This window comes from Mercenaria mercenaria, chromosome 2 (genome assembly GCF_021730395.1).
Source record: "Mercenaria mercenaria strain notata chromosome 2, MADL_Memer_1, whole genome shotgun sequence".
NCBI lineage: Eukaryota > Metazoa > Mollusca > Bivalvia > Venerida > Veneridae > Mercenaria > Mercenaria mercenaria.
The window spans coordinates 63208850-63218272 of NC_069362.1; the positions used below are offsets into that span (position 1 = coordinate 63208850).

Consider the following 9423-nt stretch of genomic DNA (forward strand, 5'->3'; position numbering starts at 1 on the left):
AATATAATATATTTATTATTTAACTAAATTTAATCAGTGTATGTTTAAAAAAACAAGCAGTTCTTTTTACAAACTCATTCTTTTTACAAGTCAACCCTTTTGAGTTGTTTGTTTGATAATGAGTATAATTAAAACTTTTATCAAAATATCTGAAAAGAACATGATGAAAGACACCGTTACTGAAATCAAGCAGAAGTACACTATGTGACCATGTATAAACAGATACATCATATTCGCTTCCCTTCCTCATATTTATAAACATTGTCAGTAATTAACGATACAACAATGTTGCCACTCCACTCCAGTTAACTGATCCACACCAAGATCTTCAAAACGGAATATTTCCATCGCCATTGATTGAAAGTCTAATACAACAAAATAGGAACAAACTTCCCATAATATACATGTATGTCAGTACAGAATATTTTTTATAAACAATTCTTTTTTTCTAATATTTGTTTTTGTGCGAATGACTACTTTTTCTCACTTTTGTAGATATATGTGCAGGAAACTGAAAAAACAAATATCAACTTGATGTGACTTTAGGTGAAAAACTATGTGCAGGAAACTGAAAAAACAAATATCAACCTGATGTGACTTTAGGTGAAAAACTAAAATTGTGTCCATAGGACACGGATGCTGCCACATACAGCACCATCCTCTAAATAGCAAAGTTTTTATTATGAAAGGGCCATAATTCTAGAAAAAATACCCACAGAAAAAAGTCTATCATTTATGGTCATCGTCACATGAGGGTAATTCATTTGTGAAACTTTCAAGAATACCCTTTCAACTGTGTTTGCAGACACACAAGATTTTTATCTATATTCTATATAGCAAAACTATTAAAAGGCCATGATAACTGTGGTAAAAAAGTCACAGAAAAAAATTGGTCATCTGCACATCAAAGTTGTACATTGGTGAAAGTTTGAAGCAAATCCTGCTAATAGTGTCTGATAAGTTGGACACACAAGATTCCGTATGTACATACTGCAGCAACACTATATGCCCCTAACATAAATGTGTGTTATGTGTGTGTGTTTGGGGGGCATAAAAACAACTTTCTAAAACATGAAGAAACATCGGCATTCACTAAATATCAAAAATTGCTGACAAACGGATGTTTTTTATAATTGATCATAAATATGAATGTCAAATGCATTCTGCTTGATTTAAATGTAAGTTACGGTCAAAAGACTTCATAGCTTTATCACAGCAAGTGGTTCCAACATTGTTTAAGTGGTGAATTATGCACAGAAAATGTTGATAAGTATCAATATTTCCGTTAAAATACTGACGCATGGGTGAAAGTTGAAAATTTTGAAAAACCTCAACATTCAGCTGGGGAGCCTTGGGGCCAACAGGGCCCCTGCTGAGTCCAGGGCAAAGCCAAAAGCAACTTACAAGGATTATTTATAAAATCCGACCATGATAATATTTTTCTTCTAAATTCATTCTTTATAATATAAAAGATTTGACAGTTCCGTGTTTTGGTGAAAAAGTGAATGGATGTAAATTTCAATTTCAAAGTGTGGACAAATCTTCAGTGCTTTCAGTAAGACAATATGTTCAATTGATGTGTAAAATAGGTTTCTTTATCCGTTGTTGGTATTTAACTTTCGCCTTTTAGTCACTTCCATCGTGAACTTGTTAAACCTTCCGCAAGATATTTTGCGGAAAACTCTAACGGGAAATTTAGAACTTCGATAAGACGTTGGACTATATGAAATGTAAAAATCGTAAAATATTGAAGTCGGACATTTACTTATAGAACTAACCCTACCTCCTGCCCTGAATATCTAAACAAATTAACACGATTTGGAAAAACGACAAGAATCTGAAGCTCCAGCATATGCCTAAAAAACTTTTATCCTTGCTGCTGCCAATGTGAATCTACAGTCGCTTAAAAGCACTCCAAATTATGTTGTTGTGCTAGTTGTTTGGAGAAAGTTGTCGAGAAAAATATTGAAAATGTTGAAACAACTGGTGCACTGGAAGTAATGAGAGGGCAAATGATTATACCTCCCCAGCCCCTTAGTCTGAAGCATATATGTTCCAACGTCCTCTCATCCCCAGTCTCCAAGATGAATAAGATACAGGACACCACTGAAGGTGTGGAAAAACTGCTCCATGGCCTATCCCCACATAAAGCCTCAGGACCTGATGAATTATCCCCACGCATCCTAAAAGATCTCCACCATAAAATTGCTCCTGTACTTGCCCATATATACAGGTTATCTCTCGAATCTGGCCTAGTACCCAGTGACTGGAAAAAAGCCCCCGTATTTAAAAAAGGTCTCAAGTCTAAACCTAGTAACTATCGTCAAATTTCCTTAACTTGCATTGCTTCTAACAGGGGTCTAGCTGGGTCCAATTTTTTGGGAGAAGTCACTTCTCCCTCAAGCTGATTTAGGGAGAAGTGGGGAGAATTTAGGAAGAAGTGGGAAGACGTTTCCTACCGCAAAGGCTGTTGAGTGATTCGAAAGGTGGCTGTAATTTTCTGGTTTCTAGATAAAGAACATTGATGTGACCATTCATTTTCTTAGTTAGATCATTTCCCATACAGTGGTTATTGTTCCATTACAAAATTCTGAAAAAAGTTGTTTTCAAAATTCAAGCTGATGCTGTAAATGTAACCCGCCGAATTCTGGTTATATCTTGTAAGTTGAATGAAGCGTTTATTATTAACACTGAGTCATCGCCTCGGTGAATCATTGAATGTCAGTATCTCACTCGAATAAAACTGAAAGTAATACATAATTCAAATCAATTCATCGCTGGAAGTCAATTTAACGTAGTTAATACATCACATGACTTTCTTTTATCATAGATAGCAAACAATTGTGTACAATATTCCAATTAATCGCATGATTAATCAGCAGTTTCTTTATAAAACATTGTTTTATGCTCTTGAACATGTTGACAATTAAAAACGCGGTGTCAAAGATGTAACCGCGGCACTAATTGGCTAAACACAATCGACTCTGGTGTATCGGATAATCTGATTCGCTTTCACATTTCTCAGGAAAATATTGCAAGTACCAGAAGTAGGCGAAGCTTAAATTATGCTACCGGCGTGTGTTTGTGTATTTCAACACCTCGTTATGACACTGTGTGAATTGTCAACAGTCTGGGCAGCAGTAATAAACAAGTGCGGAAGTCAAAGAAAATCGGGCACCTTGCATTTCGCTTTGAGGTTAGATCTGAGCAAAGTTTGAAGTTCCAAAGCGCCTATTTCGCTCAAGTCACCCACTCGCGAGAGCCCTGTTTTAAACTCCTTGAACACATTGTTGATTCCAATCTTATGACCTATTTTGACAAGCATAAGCTACTTAGCTAGTTCCAGCACGGCTTTAGATCAGGTCACAATTGTGAGACTCAGACAGCTCATTAATTTCACTCAGCAACTTTACAATAACACTGAACAGGGTCAACAAACTGATGATACTGTCATGGACTTTTCAAAGGCGTTTGACAAGGTCGATCACATTAGATTAATTTATAAGCTACAATGCCTTGGTGTCAACCCACAAATTACCAAATGGGTCAAATCTTTCCTGTCCAACCGATCCCAGAAAGTCACTGTTGATGGTCATTTTTCCAGTGAACTTCCTGTACTGTCTGGAATTACCCAGGGGTCTGTTCTTGGGCCATGTCTCTTCCTGGTTTATATCAATCAGTGCTCACGCTGCCAATCGACATCATCGCTAAATGGCGATTATTTTATTCAAATGTCGAAAATGGTGATTAATTTATAAAAATGCTAAAACAAAAAATATTGCAAAAAATTGTCATTAAACTGCCGGAACATAGTTTTATTGACAAAAACGTGCGAAGTCGGTAGCAGGAAGTGCATATGCCCAGAGGCATAATTATCCCCTCGAAACAGTGACTTTGACATGCTTAATTGAACACAGTCTGCAGTTGATTGACTGGCCGGTAATTATCGGCAATTAGCGTGACACCTTGTGTCAGTTTTGTTGTTAAAAACTTGTGAGGCAGCTAAATACCTAGGCATAACCATTTCCAAAGATCTAAACTAGTCCAAACACATTGACAATATTACTTCCAAAGCAACTTCCACTCTTCGCTTCATACAATGAAATGTCAAAACTGACAATAAAAAGGTCAAAATTGCTGCCTATAACACCTATGTCTGCCCTCAACTAGAGTACTCTTCAAGCGTCTGGCATCCTTGGCAAAAAACCCTTTAATACTAGCAAAGTCGAAAATGTTCAAAGGTCAGCTGCTAGGTATGTCATGTACGACTACAATTACACCAGTAGTGTTACACAAATTTTGAAAACATTAGAATGGAATACACTCCAATATAGAAAGTTACACAATTCATTAGTAATGTTTTATAAAATAAGGACCCTGACAGTTGCAGTCAACCAATCTCATCTTATTCCAACTAGAAACCTAAATTACTTAATCCCCATGTCTCACACTCAGTACTTCTCTAACTCCCATTTCCCAAGAACCATCCGACTCTGGAACTCCCTACCAACTTATGTCAAATCTAGCCCCAGTCTCAGTATCTTTAGAGAGTCTGGCGGTGGTCAATATGTAATTCTATTGCCTCTGTCCTATTTTAACTGTAGTGTGTAGCATACTGTCTTTTTTAGCTTTTATTCTTTTAACATAAAAAAATAAATTTGTTACATATCATTTCTTTAACCGTTTCTCTGACAGCGCCGCCCAGTGATAGTCGGAAATCGACGGTTGGGTGAAAGATGTAGATGTAGATACAAGTGCGCATGTTATGTTAGACCTATACCCCACCCTTTCGCTTTCATAAATTCAATTGTTTCAAGACGCAAACAGTTTTACTTGAACATGTTGAATTGGAATACTAATAGTCCAAATAATTGTACTCGAGAGTTGAATATCGTTATATTATTTTGACTTGTCGATATCCGCCTCCGAGTACAAACCAGAAAAGGTAAAGAATGTGGAAGCACTGTCCTCTTCTTTGCGTAAGTAAGACCCAATGGAATCCGTTGGGCGGGAATTATGTTACAATAATGCAACGGATAAAAAAAAGAAATACATACATAGAAAGCCTGTAATTTTTCCTTTTCAATGATGTATATATTACCGAGATTTCTTGAGAAAAATTCAAAATATGGCAGTTAAAAAAATGCCAAGGTTTATTTAACACGAGTGTACTACATATCACAGACACTTGGGGGCCAGCACCCCTCCCCCTCCCATGCCGCCCCTGACAACCTTCAGTCAATACATTTTTGTTTTTTAAAACAAACTGAGCACATGTCTTGATCATCCAACGACTTCTGTTACCATTTCAACATGTTTGAAAAATTCCCATACTCTATCAATGCTCAAAAAAACTAAAGACAACTTACTCCGAGCGTTTTCAACACAAACTAGCTTGTCCAAGGAATAGGAGAATAGATTCCAGCTTAATATCAAATTTACTACACAGAGCCGGGACACAGACAATATCGTTAGTGGTTAAAATAAAAATACTCGCCCATCGCGTCAATTGCCGCGGTGGCCGAGAGAGTACAGACGCTGGTTCTGTGAGCTTACTTTTGGACAGGGCCACAGGTTCGCTCCGCGCTATGGGCGATCTTTTTTTTCCTTTTTTAGGCATTTTTTTTTATATCTTGAGAATTTATTGTTTAAAAAGAAAATGAAAATATTATATTAGAAAAAGAAAAAAAGAATGCCCGAAGCGCGGAGCGAACCCGTGGCCCTGCCCAAAAAAGTTCTTTTAAACCCAGCGTCTGTACTATCTCGACCATCGCGGCTGTTGACATTCTAGGCAAGTATTTTTATTTTAACCGCTAACGATATTGTCTGTGTCCTGGCTCTGCGTAGTAAATTTGACTGCGCAACATCAAGCTGGGATTTATTCTCCTATTCCTTGGACAAGAAAATCGTGTTTACATTGTGAAGTAAGTTGTCTTTAGTTTTTCTGAGCATTGATAGCATATGGGAGATTTTTTAAACATATTGAAATGGTAACAGAAGTTCTTGTATGATCGAGACATGTGCTCAGTTTGATTTAAAAAGCGAAAATATATTGGTTGAAGGTTGGCAGGGGCGGATTGAGAGGGGGACAGGTTCTGACCCCCAAGTGTCTGTGCTACATATTGGAAAATGGCCGATCACCAGTAAACACATTACTACACGAAGCGTTTTCATTGGTCACGCCTCCGACCGCCATTACATGAAGACGATTGAAACGTTAGAGGTTTAAATTTTTTACAACAGAAATTCTTGATAAATATGTCCTGTTCAAAGATTATGTTTTTTATTTACTATTTATGATTAAAAACAACAGGTAAGCAGTTAGGGCTAAAGAAGAATCGTGACTACTGATAAATCGTAATTTCAATTGACCACAGTTTCCACCACAGTTTTGATTGTTTCTGGTTGAGACCTCTAGGTAGACAACGTAAAATATCAAAATGTAAAATCGGTCTGCCCGTCTCATTATTTAGACTAGAATACTAACTAAGAAGAAAAACCTGTCGACAGTCAAACGTCTGACAGAATCAAATACTAAAAAGACGCTACTTAAAAGCATACACCATTTCACAAAGCAAATAACATTTATACCGGATAAATCCAAATATTCCGAGCAAAATTTTTTTTTATTTTTCTGTCACACTTTTCATGAAAGTCTATAATGCAAAATAATAAGCTTGTATTATGCGAAACATTTGGAATATTTCCGCAATATGGTTTCGTAATATCTTTTTAAATTTTAAGTTTTTAATAGGAAATGTCCAAAAAAAGTGATATAATTTGAAGTTATTTTTCAAAACAAAACCAAATTTCTTAGAGATTATTTACGGGCTGGTCTTAAAACTGGACACCGATCCCAGGTACACGCTCTTTTGCAACTAGTCTGTTACACTGATCTGTCTTAGCGAATACAGATATGTAGTGTTATTGTTTGTGTATATAAGCTGTTTAGAACCCAGATGTAAAGCACCCATATGTGCGGGAATCTTATCCCAATGTTAGTAATTTTTAGTTGGAGGAGTTGGGACTTGAACTCACGACCACTGGTTTCGTAGTCAAACAGTGTAACAACTGGACCACTATGTCCGCTCTATGACAAGCAGTAAAGTGTGTGTGTGTGTGTGTGTGTGTGTGTGTGTATATATAAGTTTATTTATACGTCGCCACCGTGATAACCCATATGGGCGACCCTCCAGAAGACTGTTATAATATAGTAATGTTAGTAGGAGGATAGTGCAAGATACAGAAGATGCCCCAATTTCAGAAGCTTACCTGGTTCTATAGCATGCCAGATATAAAGCACGCATACATGGGACTCTTATCCCAATTATGTCAGTAATTTCAGTTGGAGGAACGGGGGCTCGAACTAACTAGCCGCCCAGTGATAGTCGGAAATCGACGGTTGGGTGAAAGATGTAGATGTATGACAAGCAATGAAGCTACAAGTTCCTTTTATTGATGCATTTGGTATCACGTGGTCAGGGACTGAGCCTCCTACTCCACGTCCCCCTGTTCCCAACTTCACCCATTTCCTCGCACCCAAAACGAGGTCGTGTAATGCAAGTAGGTTAGTAGTTTAACTTTCCAAAATCTGATGGTTCAACACAGATTTCAACTTCAAAGCAGGTACTCTGCTTTATCCGACAACAGACATCTTGCTGAGAGCCAGAGGTTATAGATACAAAAACTGTACTAAACATTAGTCAGTTATTGGCCTTTCCAAAAAGTAGCACTCGAATACTTATCTAGAATGTATTTGAATCTTTCATGAATTAAAATGATAAAATACATTAAACATCAATTTGGGTTAAAAGCACTTTGTAAAATTAAGGTATCCGATCCACAAATAAGAATTATTTGACAATTATGTTATATATATATTTTTTTCACTTTATAGTCTTCAATAATACTTCAACAGAAATCAAGTTATTACAGTGTAAGATTTATAATTTAGCAGTCAAAACATGACTGTAATGATGCTTGCATATTACTTATGGCCATTTTATTTACTGATTCTTTCCTTGCAGAAAAATCTTTTTCAAATGATACAAAAAAAAAAAACACATGGGATCACCAGGCATCAAGATGTTACCTGTTTGTAGATCGGATACCTTAAACTGGACCAAACATATAAACAATATAACAGCAAAGGCAAATAACTCATTAAGATCATAAAAAGAAATGTCAAAACGAGCAATAAATAGGTCAAACAAGCAGCTTATAACACCTATGTAAGACACCAGTTAGAATACTGCTCCATTGTCTGGTACCCCTGGCAAAAACACCTTAACAGTAAAATTGAGAGTGTCCAGAGAGCTGCTGCTAGATGTGTCTGTAACAACTACGACTTTACTGATAGTGTAACTAAAATGATTCAAGAACTCCTGTGGAAATCTATAGAACATCGTAGAATTCAAAATTCTCTTATCTTTTTATATAAAATCCAGTATAATCTTATCTTTGTTGACCACAATCACCTGACACCAACAAGAAACCTAAATTTTCTCATACCCCAGTCACGCACCCAGTATCACTCAAATTCTTTCTTACCCAGAACCATCAGATACTGGAATGCTCTTCCCATATATATTCAGTCAAACCCCAGCCTAAATGTCTTTTCTGGCAGGCTGGCGACGGTCACATACCAGAGCTCAGTCTCCCCTTGTTTTTATCCTTCTTTTAGCACACTTTATATTGTTCTATATCTTTTAAACCTTACTGTTTTGACTTTACACAATTGTAAACTAACACACTGTTTTTTCCAGACTCACGCCTCCTAATCATAATCGTGAACGATTGCTCGGGAGTAACATGTAGATGTAGATGTAGTGTATTTATGATATTAAAGTCACAAAAAACACATAAACGCACTGAGTGTTTTAAACACGTAAATTTCATTTCAACACTCAAAAAATCATACAATGCACATTCTAACACGACCTAATTTATTTTCCTATTAAGCAGAGAAGACTGAAACTGTGTCATTATGCTAAAAAATCATTTTCCGTACATCACAATTTTAAGGTCAGTGGGCGCACTGGAAAAGAAAAGCACACAAAACAAGCAAATGTTTGGTGTATATCAAATTCAAGAATGTAGATGATAATAAATTGAGACATCGTGTTAGAATCTAAATATTACACCTCAAGCAATGATTTTCTCTTAAATAAAATCACTGTTGTCGTTCAAATGCTTCATATTAATTATATCACTCGCAATATTCCCTTGTGATATGATTTATTCGCATATGAACTCCAAACAATCAGTTTATTTAATGATAAATCACTGTTTGTGATATATTCTTAAATAACATTATTGTTTGTCATACCTAGATAGAAAAGTAAAATATATGAGCATTTTTTATTTCGAGAAAAGTATTGCACATCCATAAAAATTGCAAGTAGTTCTGTTATTATGGTGATT

The 9423-nt window shown here is 36.2% G+C and overlaps 1 protein-coding gene across 1 annotated transcript in view; it reads right to left on the reverse strand.

Annotated features, from left to right (window-relative positions):
• LOC123564117 (calcium-regulated heat-stable protein 1-like) overlaps window positions 1-6742 on the reverse strand; it is a 46143-nt gene extending 39401 nt beyond the window's left edge. Inside the window, exon 1 of the mRNA XM_045357449.2 lies at window positions 6592-6742. The gene's annotated coding sequence lies outside the window, so the exon portion shown is untranslated. The remainder of the gene's footprint in view (window positions 1-6591) is intronic.
• Between the last annotated feature and the right edge of the window lie 2681 nt (window positions 6743-9423).